The sequence below is a fragment of the Pogoniulus pusillus genome, chromosome 24 (assembly GCF_015220805.1).
Source record: "Pogoniulus pusillus isolate bPogPus1 chromosome 24, bPogPus1.pri, whole genome shotgun sequence".
In the NCBI taxonomy this organism is placed as follows: domain Eukaryota; kingdom Metazoa; phylum Chordata; class Aves; order Piciformes; family Lybiidae; genus Pogoniulus; species Pogoniulus pusillus.
This window is the reverse complement of record NC_087287.1, coordinates 19,561,135-19,573,957: the sequence shown is the minus strand read 5'-3', so window position 1 is coordinate 19,573,957 and position 12,823 is coordinate 19,561,135. Positions and strand designations below refer to the sequence as shown.

The window sequence follows — 12,823 nt, the reverse complement described above, 5'->3', positions numbered from 1 at the left end:
AGGGAATAGGTGAGAAGAGAGGAGCACTCATTTTGTGTGGCTGGAGGAGACTTGGGGGTCCCATCCTCAGAGGCTGAAGCAGCCAGGGGGAGTGGGGAGACTGCAGAGACAAGAGGGCACTGAGATGCCACTTGTGCTCCAGAGGATGTCTGTTGGCCTCCTTGTAAGCCCAGCATCGCCTGCGCTGGGCCATGCCTACTGGCACACAGGCCTTGGCAACCTGGCTGCTCCAGCAGCCCTGGTGAGAGGAGGGAACCCCCAGCAGGACATGAAGTTGCTGCTTCCAGGGCCAGTTCTTCTTCTAAAAGGGTCATTCCCCAGCCTGATGCCAAAGGGCTGAGGCCCAGGTCGCTGAAGTTCATTTACTGATTTCAGAGCTGAGTGGCTTCCAGGAGATATGGAACCTTTGGAAGGGCATCTACCTGAGAGGGGGATCTACCAGAGAGAGCCCAAGGGAAGGCAACAAGGATGCTGAAGGGACTGCAGCACTACCTGAGGAAGAGAGGCTGAGAGCCCTGGGGCTGGGCAGTCTGCAGAGGAGAAGGCTGAGAGGGGATCTGAGCAATGTCTCTCAAGAGCTGAGGGCTGGGGGGCAGGAAGGAAGGGACAGGGACAGCCTCTGCTCACTTGTGCCCTGACACAGGACAAGGGGCAAGGGATGGACACTGCAGCACAGCAAGTTCCAGCTCAACAGCAGCAACAACTTCTTGGCTGTGAGGGTGCCAGAGCCCTGGCACAGGCTGCCCAGAGAGGTTGTGGAGTCTCCTTCTGTGGAGCCTTTGCAGCCCTGTCTGGATGTGTTCCTGTGTGACCTGTGCTGGATTCTCTGCTCCTGCTGTGGCAGGAGGTTTGGACTGGAAGCTCTCCAGAGGTCCCTTCCAACCCCTGACATCCTGGGATCCTTAGGAGATGCTGGCCCACAGTGTCTGTTTCATACCAACTCTCACAAGAGCAATACATCTCAAGAGGCTGTCATCTACCTTAGGAGTTGGCAGAAAGGGAGCTGGGGGTGATGGTAGAGAGGAGCTGATCATGAGCCAGACCCTTTGGCCCTGCTGTGGCAGGGGGGTTGGACCAGGAGATCTACAGAGGTCACAGGTCACAGGATGTCAGGGGTTGGAAGGGACACAAGGAGATCATCCAGTCCAACCCCCTGCCAGAGCAGGACAATGCTATCTAACACAGAGCACACAGGAACACATCCAGACAGGCCTGGAAAGGCTCCAGGGAAGGAGACTCCACAACCTCTCTGGGCAGCCTGTGCCAGGGCTCTGGGACCCTTACAGGAAAGAAGTTCCCCCTTGTGTTGAGGCAGAACCTCTTTTGCTGCAACTTAAGGCCCCTTGCAGCCCCTAGGATCCTGTGAACCTGAAGCTGACACCAAATGCACAGTGCAAGCTGTGGGACAGCTCACAGGACCTGTGCAGACCTGGGGCGCTTGGGGCCCCCAGCTCAATCCCTCATCCCACCCCCCCCACCATCCTCTCCTGCGTGCACAGCCAGGCTGGGTGCTGGTACAGCCTCAGCACAACCCTGTGCAATCAGGTGCTGGAGAACTTCATCTGTGTGTGTGTGTGTGTGTGTGTGTGTACACAGAGCAGGGAGCTGTGATCCCCCCATCTGCTCACGCTGCACCGCTCGGCGCGCAGGGAAGGCAGGGAGCTGAAGTGGCAGAAGGATCTGGATCAGCCAGTGTCTCCTTCCCTGACTCCCACCACTTCCACCTTCCTCTCACCCCAACATATGGAATGCCATATGAATTACTGAATGCATCATGCTAAAACTGCAGCCTGCACACAGCTATTTTTAACATGGGGTGGGGGGGGGAGGGGGAGATGTTGTCAGTCCCTGGTGCGGCAGTGTTTGCCTTGCAAGCTTGGTCTGGCACTACTGCTGGCAAGCTCCATGCCCAGCTCTGACAACTGACCTCTGGGCTCTGAGACTGAGAGGGGATCTGAGCAATGTCTGTCAAGAGCTGAGGGCTGGGGGGCAGGAAGGAAGGGACAGGCACAGCCTCTGCTCACTTGTGCCCTGCCACAGGACAAGGGGCAAGGGATGGACACTGCAGCACAGCAAGTTCCAGCTCAACAGCAGCAACAACTTCTTGGCTGTGAGGGTGCCAGAGCCCTGGCACAGGCTGCCCAGAGAGGTTGTGGAGTGTCATTCTGTGGAGCCTTTGCAGCCCTGTCTGGATATGTTCCTGGGTGACCTGTGCTGCACTTCCAGTCCTGAACTGGAAGACCTATTCTATTCTTTGTGCTCAGCACTGCTCAGGCCACAGCTTGAGTGCTGTGTCCAGTTCTGGGCTCCTCAGTTCAAGAGAAGTGTTGAGGTGCTGGAAGGTGTTTGGAGAAGGGCAGCAAGGCTGGGGAGGGGCCTGGAGCACAGCCCTGTGAGGAGAGGCTGAGGGAGCTGGGGGTGTGCAGCCTGCAGCAGAGGAGGCTGAGGGCAGAGCTCATTGCTGCCTGCAGCTGCCTGCAGGGAGGCTGTAGCCAGGTGGGGTTGGGCTCTGCTGCCAGGCAGACAGCAGCAGAAGAAGGGGACAGAGTCTGAAGCTGTGCCAGGGCAGGTCTAGGCTGGCTGTGAGGAGGAAGTTGTTGGCAGAGAGAGTGATTGGCACTGGAATGGGCTGCCCAGGGCGGTGGTGGAGTGGCTGTGGCTGGAGGTGTTGCAGCCAAGCCTGGCTGGGGCACTTAGTGCCATGGTCTGGTTGGTTGGGCAGGGCTGGGTGCTAGGTTGGGCTGGGTGTGCTTGGAGCTCTCTTCCAACCTGCTTGATTCAATGGTCTCCAGAGGTCCTTCCCAACCCCTAACACCCTGTGATCTGAAACATGCTTTTCCCTGGGTCTAGGAAAGGAGATATTTTCCTCTCCCTTCCTTGGCAGTACGTTTGCAGGAATGGCAGCCCAGCTGAGAGTCACTGCACTGCACTTTCTCCAGCCTCCTGCTGCCCTTTTGAAGTAGCCCTGAGATGCCTGACAAAATTGCCCACTTTTCACTGCTGAAGTCTTTATGAGCCAAGCATGCAGGGCTGTTAGTCTGAGCTTCCATCAAACACCATCAAGACACACAAATCACACACTGCCCCACGAAACAGCTAGAGAAGGGTCTAGATGCATTTTGGTCTTCTGGTACAAGCCAGGAGGATGCAGCTTCTAAAGGCCCTCACTGAGAGCATTAAAGAGGCACAACAGCAGGGTCCCAGTCTTGGCAGAAGCAGTTTGGGCTGTTTCACATGCTGGCAATTCTGGGTTGCTTTCACGTTGGCCATTACATCCCAAAGCAATGCCAGGGACCCCACAGCAGAGATCCAGCAGCAGACAGGTACAAAAGTACAAAATCTCTTTGCAAGGCCACAGCAAGCTCTGCCAGGTGCTGTAAAGGCAAGGCAGGGCAGGGCAGAGCAGCCAGGTTACTCTTAGCAGCCCCCAGCTGAGTGTCAGCATGCATAACCTGAAACCTCCAGGGTTAGCAAGGACTGAGCTTCCTCCTGCCCTTGAAAACCAATTAAACCATTACCAAGCTCACTGCTGCAGCCAAAGGCACTGTCAGCAAGGCAGCCTCAATCCAAAACCAATGTAGGATAAAAGCCTTCAGGTGAGGTCATGGAGAAACAGAGGGAACAAGTGCCAAAAGAAAGTGATTTCTGGACTCTTCCTTTCCTTTTAACCTAGCCAAGTGCATCCAAATTGAGCTCCACCAGAAGCATTTTACTCCACAATCAGTTAAACAAGGAAAGAAGCTCAGACAAACATAGACAGAGGATATGTGGATGTAGCTGACAGAACCACAGCATCAAGCAGGTTGGAAGAGAGCTCCAAGCTCAGCCAGCCCAACCTAGCACCCAGCCCTGCCCAACCAACCACACCATGGCACTAAGTGCCTCAGCCAGGCTTGGCTGCAACACCTCCAGCCACAGCCACTCCACCACCTCCCTGGGCAGCCCATTCCAATGCCAATCACTCTCTCTGACAACAACTTCCTCCTCACAGCCAGCCTAGACCTGCCCTGCCACAGCTTCAGACTCTGTCCCCTTCTTCTGCTGCTGGCTGCCTGGCAGCAGAGCCCAACCCCACCTGGCTACAGCCTCCCTGCAGGCAGCTGCAGACAGCAATGAGCTCTGCCCTCAGCCTCCTCTGCTGCAGGCTGCACACCCCCAGCTCCCTCAGCCTCTCCTCACAGGGCTCTGCTCCAGGCCCCTCCCCAGCCTTGCTGCCCTTCTCTCAACACCTTCCAGCACCTCAACAGCTCTCTGCAGTGGAGGAAGCCAGAACTGGACACAGCACTCCAGGGGTGGCCTGAGCAGTGCTGAGCACAGGGGCACAAGAACCTCCCTTGTCCTGCTGCCCACACTGCTCCTCAGCCAGCCCAGGATGCCATTGGCTCTGCTGCCCACCTGGGCACTGCTGCCTTCTCTGCAGCTCCTCTCTCCCAGCACCCCCAGCTCCCTCTCTGCCTGGCTGCTCTCAGCCACTCTGGCTCCAGCCTCTAGTGCAGCTTGGGGTTGTTGTGGCCAAAGTGCAGAACCCTGCACTTGGCCTTGTTCAGTCTCACCCCATTGGCCTCTGCCCACCCATGCAGCCTGGCCAGGTCCCTCTGCAGGGCTCTGCTACCCTCCAACAGCTCCACAGCTGCTCCTAGCTTGGTGTCATCTGCAAACTTACTAATTGTTTCTAACTGCTTCCAGAAATTATGCTCTGGATTGATACTTGGAGGAAGTTGTTGTCAGAGAGAGTGATTGGCATTGGAATGGGCTGCCCAGGGAGGTGGTGGAGTGGCTGTGGCTGGAGGTGTTGCAGCCAAGCCTGGCTGGGGCACTTAGTGCCATGGTCTGGTTGGTTGGGCAGGGCTGGGTGCTAGGTTGGGCTGGCTGAGCTTGGAGCTCTCTTCCAACCTGCTTGATTCTATGATTCTATGATTCATATTTACCTGTTAGATATCACCCTAGAAAAGGTAAGTTGTGCTCAGGCAAAGCAAGAGGCTGAGACCAGCCCATCATTTCCAGCTCTGGCTGGAGACAACCAAGCCAGAGGTTCCCAGCAGTTTGGGAAGGGAAAGGAATCTGAGTGCACTGAAGCAGCTTTAAGAGTTTAACAAAGCAGAAACTGGAACTGATGTGCCATAAACCACTATCAATTACCAGGAAACTGTTACTTCATTTTGCTGTACCACAGATCTAAGCCTGCCTCTTTAGGGTACCTCCCTCTCACAAGCAGAGGCAGTCTTAGAGCCTCACACTTCAAACGTTTCCACATCTTTCCATTTCCTCCAGTGGAAAAGCAATTCCCAGTCATCCATCCCTTCCTGGTACTCTCTGCAGGACTCTGAAGCTTCAGAAACACTCTCATGTCCTCCTCTGCCACAGTGACATCACAGAATCATAGAGTCAACCAGGTTGGAAGAGAGCTCCAAGCTCAGCCAGCCCAACCTAGCACCCAGCCCTGCCCAACCAACCACACCATGGCACTAAGTGCCCCAGCCAGGCTTGGCTGCAACACCTCCAGCCACAGCCACTCCACCACCTCCCTGGGCAGCCCATTCCAATGCCAATCACTCTCTCTGACAACAACTTCCTAACAACAGCCAGCCTAGACCTGCCCTAGCACAGATTCAGACTCTGTCCCCTTCTCATGCTGGCTGCCTGGCAGCAGAGCCCAACCCCACCTGGCTACAGCCTCCCTGCAGGCAGCTGCAGGCAGCAATGAGCTCTGCCCTCAGCCTCCTCTGCTGCAGGCTGCACACCCCCAGCTCCCTCAGCCTCTCCTCACAGGGCTCTGCTCCAGGCCCCTCCCCAGCCTTGCTGCCCTTCTCTCAACACCTTCCAGCACCTCAACAGCTCTCTGCAATTCAGGAGCCCACAACTGGACACAGCACTCAAGGTGTGTCCTGAGCAGTGCTGAGCACAGGGGCACAAGAACCTCCCTTGTCCTGCTGCCCACACTGCTCCTCAGCCAGCCTAGGATGCCATTGGCTCTGCTGCCCACCTGGGCACACTGCTGCCTCCTCTTCAGCTCCTCTCTTCCAGCACCCCCAGGGCCCTCTCTGCCTGGCAGCTCTTAGCCACTCTGTGCCCAGCCTGTAGCACTGCTCGGGGTTGCTGTGGCCAAAGTGCAGACCCCTTGGCAGGCTGTGCCTTCCTGCCACCTGCCTGCAGCTGATCAGGCTTTCACCTTTACATGCAACCTCCCTTTCTCCTCCAGCACCTGGTATGACGGACTCAGGAGTGCACTCTCCCTGACCTGACACACTGTAGAGCAGGGCTAACACCTGCAGGGACTGAGCACCCTCACAAGCAACTCAGAGCTTGTGAGTCTCCTCGCTGGACCGGCACACACCAAAAAGCAGGGCTCTACTTCTTCTGCAGAGGAGGTCCTGGAGAAAAGGTGGGCAACTATTGCCAAGGGTGGCCAAACTCAGCTGGGAAGGAGGCCCCAGCTGAGAGACAGCCAGCTGGAGAGGCCAGCAGGAACCTAAACCCTGGAGAAGTGGCTGAGGAGAGACAGCAGACCTGAGATGCAGCCCCAGCAGCCCCTGGGCCCTGCGGTCCTGGCTCGGGGCACTACCTCTGCCTGCAGCCGAGCCCTCGCTCCGCCTGGCTGAAGCTGCCCCAGCCCATGCCCTGCTCTGGCTCATCGAGTGTGCCAAGCTATGCCCTGGGCTCAGAGGGGAGAGGTGGGGAGGGAGAAGGGGCAAATGAATTCAGCAGCACTCGGCTGGCACAAGAGTAAGAGAGTCAAGGCGGAAGCCACAGAGAGCAGGGCTGAGCTGCCAAGTGAAGCCACAGGAGGCTGGCTGCAGACCTCTGCCTTTGCAGAAATCAGCACTCCTGGCTGCTGTTACTCACAGGGCCACAGAACTGCAACCTGAGACCTTCACCTCCAGCCTGCGACCCAGCACCCCCACAGCGACCAGACCATGGCACTGAGTGCCACAGCCAAGCTTGCCTTAAACACCACCCAGGACAGTGACTCCACCAGCTCCCTGGGCAGCCCATTCCAGCCTCTAATTCCCCTTTCCAGCAGGAAGTGCTTCCCAACATCCAACCTAACCCTCCCCTGGCACAGCTTCAGGCCATGCCCTCTCCTCTTGGCACAAGTTGCCTGGGAGCAGAGCCTGACCCCCACCTTACTACAACTTTCCTTCAGGTAGCTGTAGAGAGTGGTAAGGTCCCCCCTGACCCTCCTCTTCTCCAGGCTGACCACCCCCAGCTCCCTCAGCCTCTCCTCAGCAGCCTTCCCCTCCACCCCCTCCCCAGTCTCATTGCTCTCCTCTGGCCCCACTCCAGCCCCTCAAGATCTCTCTTGCAGTGAGGGCTCAGAGCTGCACACAGTGCTGGAGGTGAGGCCTCCTTAGTGCCAGTACAGGGCAGAATGATCTCCCTGTGCTGCTGGCCACACTGCTCCCGACACAAGCCAGGGTACCATTGCCCTTCTGTGCCAGCTGGGCACCCTGCTGGCTTATTATTATTATTATTATTATTAGCAGCAGCAGCAGCAGCATGAGAATTTGGCAAAAGGAGTCAGGAAATACCTTGCTGGTGATGTCTGCTTCCCCCAGCACGAGCCAGTTTGGAATGCTGAATGGCTTGCCCTGAAAAAAAAAGAGAGTAGCAGGCTATTTCCAGGCCTCCCAGCAGCCATTTATTTAAGCAGTCCTGCCACAGCTTTAGTTTGGTTTTGCTTTTATAAGAAGTTATTGCAGGATGAGAACAAAACCTCCCCAGGAAGGTTCGCTTCTCTCCCCTCCTCTTAGCTGGATGTGGTTCCAGGGGAGGGGAGAGGAATTTTCCAAACATATGAGAAGTGAGTTGGAGCAGCTAAGAGGAAAAAGCCTCTGTTCACTGAAGAGCCTTATAAAGAAAAGAATCCTGCAAGAATCCTGTCTTTGGGATATGTAAACACAGCCCCAGAAGCCAGAGGGTTTAGCTGCACAGTGGAACACGTGGCCAAGCCGCCGGCTAGAAATAGCCACCAGGGAAGCCAACATGAATGACTTGCTCCCTGCAGCAGCAGAGCCTCTGGCCTGACAGGGCAGCCACTTCTGAAGGGCTCTATTTTTAACTTCTGGGCAAAGAAGTTTTCTCTTAAGGAGGCTGAAAAAAATCCTGTCTGTTACAAAAAAGGCCCAGTTCAGCACTACAGAGAGCATCAAACCCACAGAACACTAAAGCGAGCCACCTACAAGCCTCTTGCTTGGAGAGGAAGCCAAAAATGCAGCTCTCTTGCCTGGCAGAGTACACCCCTCCATCTGCTAGCTGCTTCAGGTCAGATTAAGCACTGCAGATCCCTAGAAACCTAAATCAACTTTACCTGAAGGGACCCTCAGAACGCTGACATGTGACTCCAGCTGCCTTTCTGCCCCCTCCCAGAGTCATAGAGTCAGAGAATCAGGCAGGTTGGAAGAGAGCTCCAAGCTCAGCCAGCCCAACCTAGCACCCAGCCCTGCCCAACCAACCAGACCATGGCACTAAGTGCCCCAGCCAGGCTTGGCTGCAACACCTCCAGGCACAGCCACTCCACCACCTCCCTGGGCAGCCCATTCCAGTGCCAATCACTCTCTCTGTGTAGCCAGAGAGCCTTGTCCCACTGCTGCAAGGCTTGCCAGGCTCCCTAGGCAGCACCTCCTCACACCAGGCTGCTGTGCTAAATGCTCTACCTTCACCTCATCGAAAAGCAGTTGGATGCTTCTCCTGGGGGGATCCCAGGCCCAAAGAGCAACTCCTCCCCTCTGATTTTGCTTCAAGTAGAGCTTTTTAAGAAGTACTTCAGTGCTGTGCCCAGTTCTGGGCTCCTCAATTCAAGAGAGATGTTGAGGTGGTGGAATGCAGCAGATGATCTTGGATTTTATACTGCAGTTCTTTTAGAGCCAGAATCTATCATTCCTTATCATCAGTGTGTAGCATCAGAGAACCAGAGAATTAGCCAGGCTGGAAGAGAGCTCCAAGCTCAGTCAGCCCAACCTAGCACCCAGCCCTGCCCAACCAACCACACCATGGCACTAAGTGCCCCAGCCAGGCTTGGCTGCAACACCTCCAGCCACGGCCACTCCACCACCTCCCTGGGCAGCCCATTCCAATGCCAATCCCATTCCAATGTCTCAGAGTGCAGCCCATGCTGAGCCTCACCTCAGTCTTGGAACCACCCCTGTGGCTGGTGCCATGAGACTGCTGAGGATGGTGGAGGGAAAGTCACATGAGGAGAGGCCGAGGGAGCTGGGGGTGGTCAGCACAGAGAAGAGGAGGCTCAGGAGGGACCTTAGCACTCTCTACAGCTACCTGGAGGGAAGCTGTAGTCAGCTGGGGTCAGGCTCTGCTCGCAAGCAACTTGTGCCAAGAGGAGAGGGCATGGCCTGAAGCTGTGCCAGGGGAGGGTTAGGTTGGATGTTGGGAAGCACTTCTGCTGGAAAGGGGAATTAGAGGCTGGAATGGGCTGCCCAGGGAGCTGGTGGAGTCACTGTCCTGGGTGGTGTTTAAGGCAAGCCTGGATGTGGCACTCAGTGCCATGGTCTGGTCTCTGTGGGGGTGCTGGGTCACAGGCTGGAGGAGATGGCCTCAGAGGTCTGTTCCAGCCTCAGTGACTCTGTGGCCCTGTGAAAGCTTCGTGTCCTAGCAAGGACAGCATGGGGAAGAACAGCCCTGCAGGATCTGCCTGCAGCTTCTGAGGGCTGCTTTTAGAAGGCCCTTTGCAAGTACCAGAGTTGGAGAGCAGGACTGGAGAGCAGAGGCAGTGCACAGCCCTGCAGCCTGGGTGCTAGGCTGGAGGTGATGGGCTCAGAATCTCCTGATTCTTTGAGAGAGGGCAAGAGAAGGAGCAGAAACACAGCAGCCAGGCACAAGCTGGTACTGATGATACCAATAACTCCCCAGAGTGTGTCATGGCCTGGTGTCAAGCCCACTAAGTGACCCAGGAGCACTTGCTATCTAACCAGGAATCTCGTTGTTGCAGCAGCCTGCTTCCCCTTGCACTCAGGTGTGACAGTCGTGCAAGGGCACCAGCAGGAGGCTGGCCCCCGCCTTGCTTGGCCTGGGACACACAGCCTGACTCTCACTTCACACAACCACACAGCCCTCCAGGCTCATCCAACCTCCCCCCCAACACTGCAGGGGCAGCACTAAACCATCTCCCCAAGCGCCAGCTCCACAGGCTGCTGGAGCACCTCCAGGGAGGGCGACTGCAGCACAGCCCTGGGCAGAGCACAGAGGATGAAGTTGCTTTTGAAGCCCACACTCTCAGAAGCACGAATTCTTAGAGTGCTGCTGCTGCAGGCACATACATCAGTGATGCCAACCAGAGGGGCACAGGCAGCAACCTGGAGTGCCCTTCTGATTCCCTCTGCTGTTTCCCCAGAGCTCTGCACAGCAGCCTGAGAAGTCACCTACAAAGAGTAACTTGCTTGCTTAGTCACTGCACTGTCACACAGTCTGCTCTCTGTTCAGCACCATTCCTTTAGCTCTACTGCAGAGTGACTATGGCTAGAAGAATAAACCTGGGCCAGTGTGGCTGGAAAGCTGCCTGCAGAAAGGGACCTGGGGGTTGTAATGGACAAGCAGCTGAATGTGAGGCAGCAGTGTGCCCAGGGGCCAAGAAAGCCAATGGCATCCTGGCTGGGGTCAGAAATGCTGTGTCCAGCAGGAGCAGGGAGGGGATTGTCCCCTTGGACTCTGCTCTGGTGAGGACACACCTCGAGGGCTGTGTCCAGTTTTGGGCACCTCAGTACAAGAGAGACATGGAGGTGCTGGAGGCAGGGCAGAGGAGGGCAAGGAAGCTGTGAAATCTGGTGAAGAGAGGCTGAAGGAGCTGGGGATGGTTAGTGTGAAAGAGAGGAGGCTGAGGGGAGACCTCCTGGCTCTGTACAGCTCCCTGAAAGCACCTTGTGGAGAGGTTGGTGCTGGCCTCTTCTCACAGGGCATTAGCCAGAGAACAAGAGGCAATGGCCTCAGGCTGCAGCAGGGCAGGTTTAGACTGGACATGAGGAAGGATTTTTTCCCAGCCAGAGAGGTGAGGCACTGGAATGTGCTGCCCAGGGAGGTGGTGGAGTGCCCAAGCCTGGCTGTGTTTCAAGGTGGTTTGGCTGTGGTGCCTGGGGATATGGCTTAGGGTGCACCTTGCAGAGCAGGGTTCTGGGCTGGACTTGGTGATCCTGAGGGGCTTTGCCAGAAGGAACATTTATCTCAAGTACCCACAGGATTACAGCCTCGTGCAGAACTCCTGCAGCCCAGATCTGGGCAGGTTTCCTACATGGCAGAAGAGCTGTGCTCACCTTATAGGAAACCAAGCCTCTCAAAGGCACTTGGGTGCTCAGTCATATCTGTGCCCACCAGCACTGATGCCAGGCTGCATGCCAAGCAGTACAGCTGCCATGCATATGGCAGGGCAGGACAGTGCAATGCACCCAAAGTGGAACAGAGAAGGTTTCACCTCAGCATGAGGAGAAAGTTCTTTGCAGTGAGGGTGCAGGAGCCCTGGAGCAGGCTGCCCAGAGAGGCTGTGGAGTCTCCTGCTCTGGAGCCTGTCAGAGCCCAGCTGGGTGCATTCCTGTGTGGGCTCCCCTGGGTGATGCTGCTTGGCAGTAGGAGGGTTGGACTTTATGACCTCTGGAGGTCCTCTAAGGTTCTGTGGTGCTGTGAATTCCTGAATTGGATTCAGTTCTGTCCCTTTCAACTCTTCCCTTTTACACCTCTGATTGTCCCTCTAAGCTGACATAATGAAGACCCCAGCACGCCAGAAGCACAGCAACATGCAAGGATGCAAACATGTTATTCACTCCCCAGGACATCTGCCTTCTGAATTAGAAGCAGCCAAAGGCTGAATTCTCCAAGGCAACTTGCTCTGAGTACTTGATGTGGCAAAGGGGAAAGCTGACAGGGCAGAAAAAAAGGCTCAGGTTGAAGCAATCAGCTGCAGAGCCACTGAACCGAACGCAGCGAGGGACAGCCCTTCAGAACATCAGCAGGCACACTCTGGTTTCATTCGTGCCCCAGCAGCATCCTCCTCCTCACCTGTGTCAGACAGCTGCAGCTCAGGTCAGCACAGCTGTCACAGGCTCACAGGATGTCAGGTGTCGGAAGGGACCCAAGGAGATCATCCAGTCCAACCCCCTGCCAGAGCAGGAGCAGAGAATCCAGCACAGGTCACACAGGAACACATCCAGACAGGGCTGCAAAGGCTCCACAGAAGGAGACTCCACAGCCTCTCTGGGCAGCCTGTGCCAGGGCTCTGGCACCCTTACAGGAAAGAAGTTCCCCCTTGTGCTGAGGCAGAACCTCTTTTGCTGCAGCTTGCACCTATTGCTCCTTGTCCTATCCCAGGGAGCAGTGAGCAGAACCTGTCCCCCCACTCCTGACCCCCAGCCCTCAGAGAGTCATAGACATTGATTAAATCCCCTCTCAGTCTTCTCCAGACTGAGCAGCCCCAGGGCCCTCAGCCTCTCCTCATCAGCCAGGCCCTCCTGGCTCCTCATCATCCCTGTAGCCTTCCGCTGGACCCACTCCAGCAGATCCCTGTCCCTGTCAAAGTGCAGCTCCCCCACTCCCACCCAGCAAACCCCCCAGACTGAGCAGCTGCTCTGTGAGGATTATCTTTAGCTCTTAAGTTTGCTGCAGCAATAAAAATGACTGCAAGAAAGCAAGGCCTGGAGAGAAGGACAGTTGAATATTTCTGTCAGTGCTGCAGACAGTGAGACCAAGGGCACCACCAGCAGTGTGCAGATGGCACCAGGCTGAGTGGTGCTGCTGCAGACAGTGAGACCAAGGGCACCACCAGCAGTGTGCAGATGGCACCAGGCTGAGTGGTGCTGCTGCAGACAGTGAGACCAAGGGCACCACC

At 56.2% G+C, this 12,823-nt stretch overlaps 1 protein-coding gene across 32 annotated transcripts in view; it reads right to left on the bottom strand.

The window, feature by feature from the left end:
- Positions 1 to 12,823, bottom strand: part of MAP2 (microtubule associated protein 2) — a 346,649-nt gene that overhangs the window by 219,447 nt on the left and 114,379 nt on the right. For 31 of the 32 annotated variants that reach the window (XM_064163865.1, XM_064163881.1, XM_064163872.1 and 28 more), the window contains exon 3: positions 7,530 to 7,589. The exons of the other annotated variant lie outside the window; for it this stretch is intronic. The gene's annotated coding sequence lies outside the window, so the exon portion shown is untranslated. The remainder of the gene's footprint in view (positions 1 to 7,529; positions 7,590 to 12,823) is intronic. 32 annotated transcript variants of the gene reach the window in all.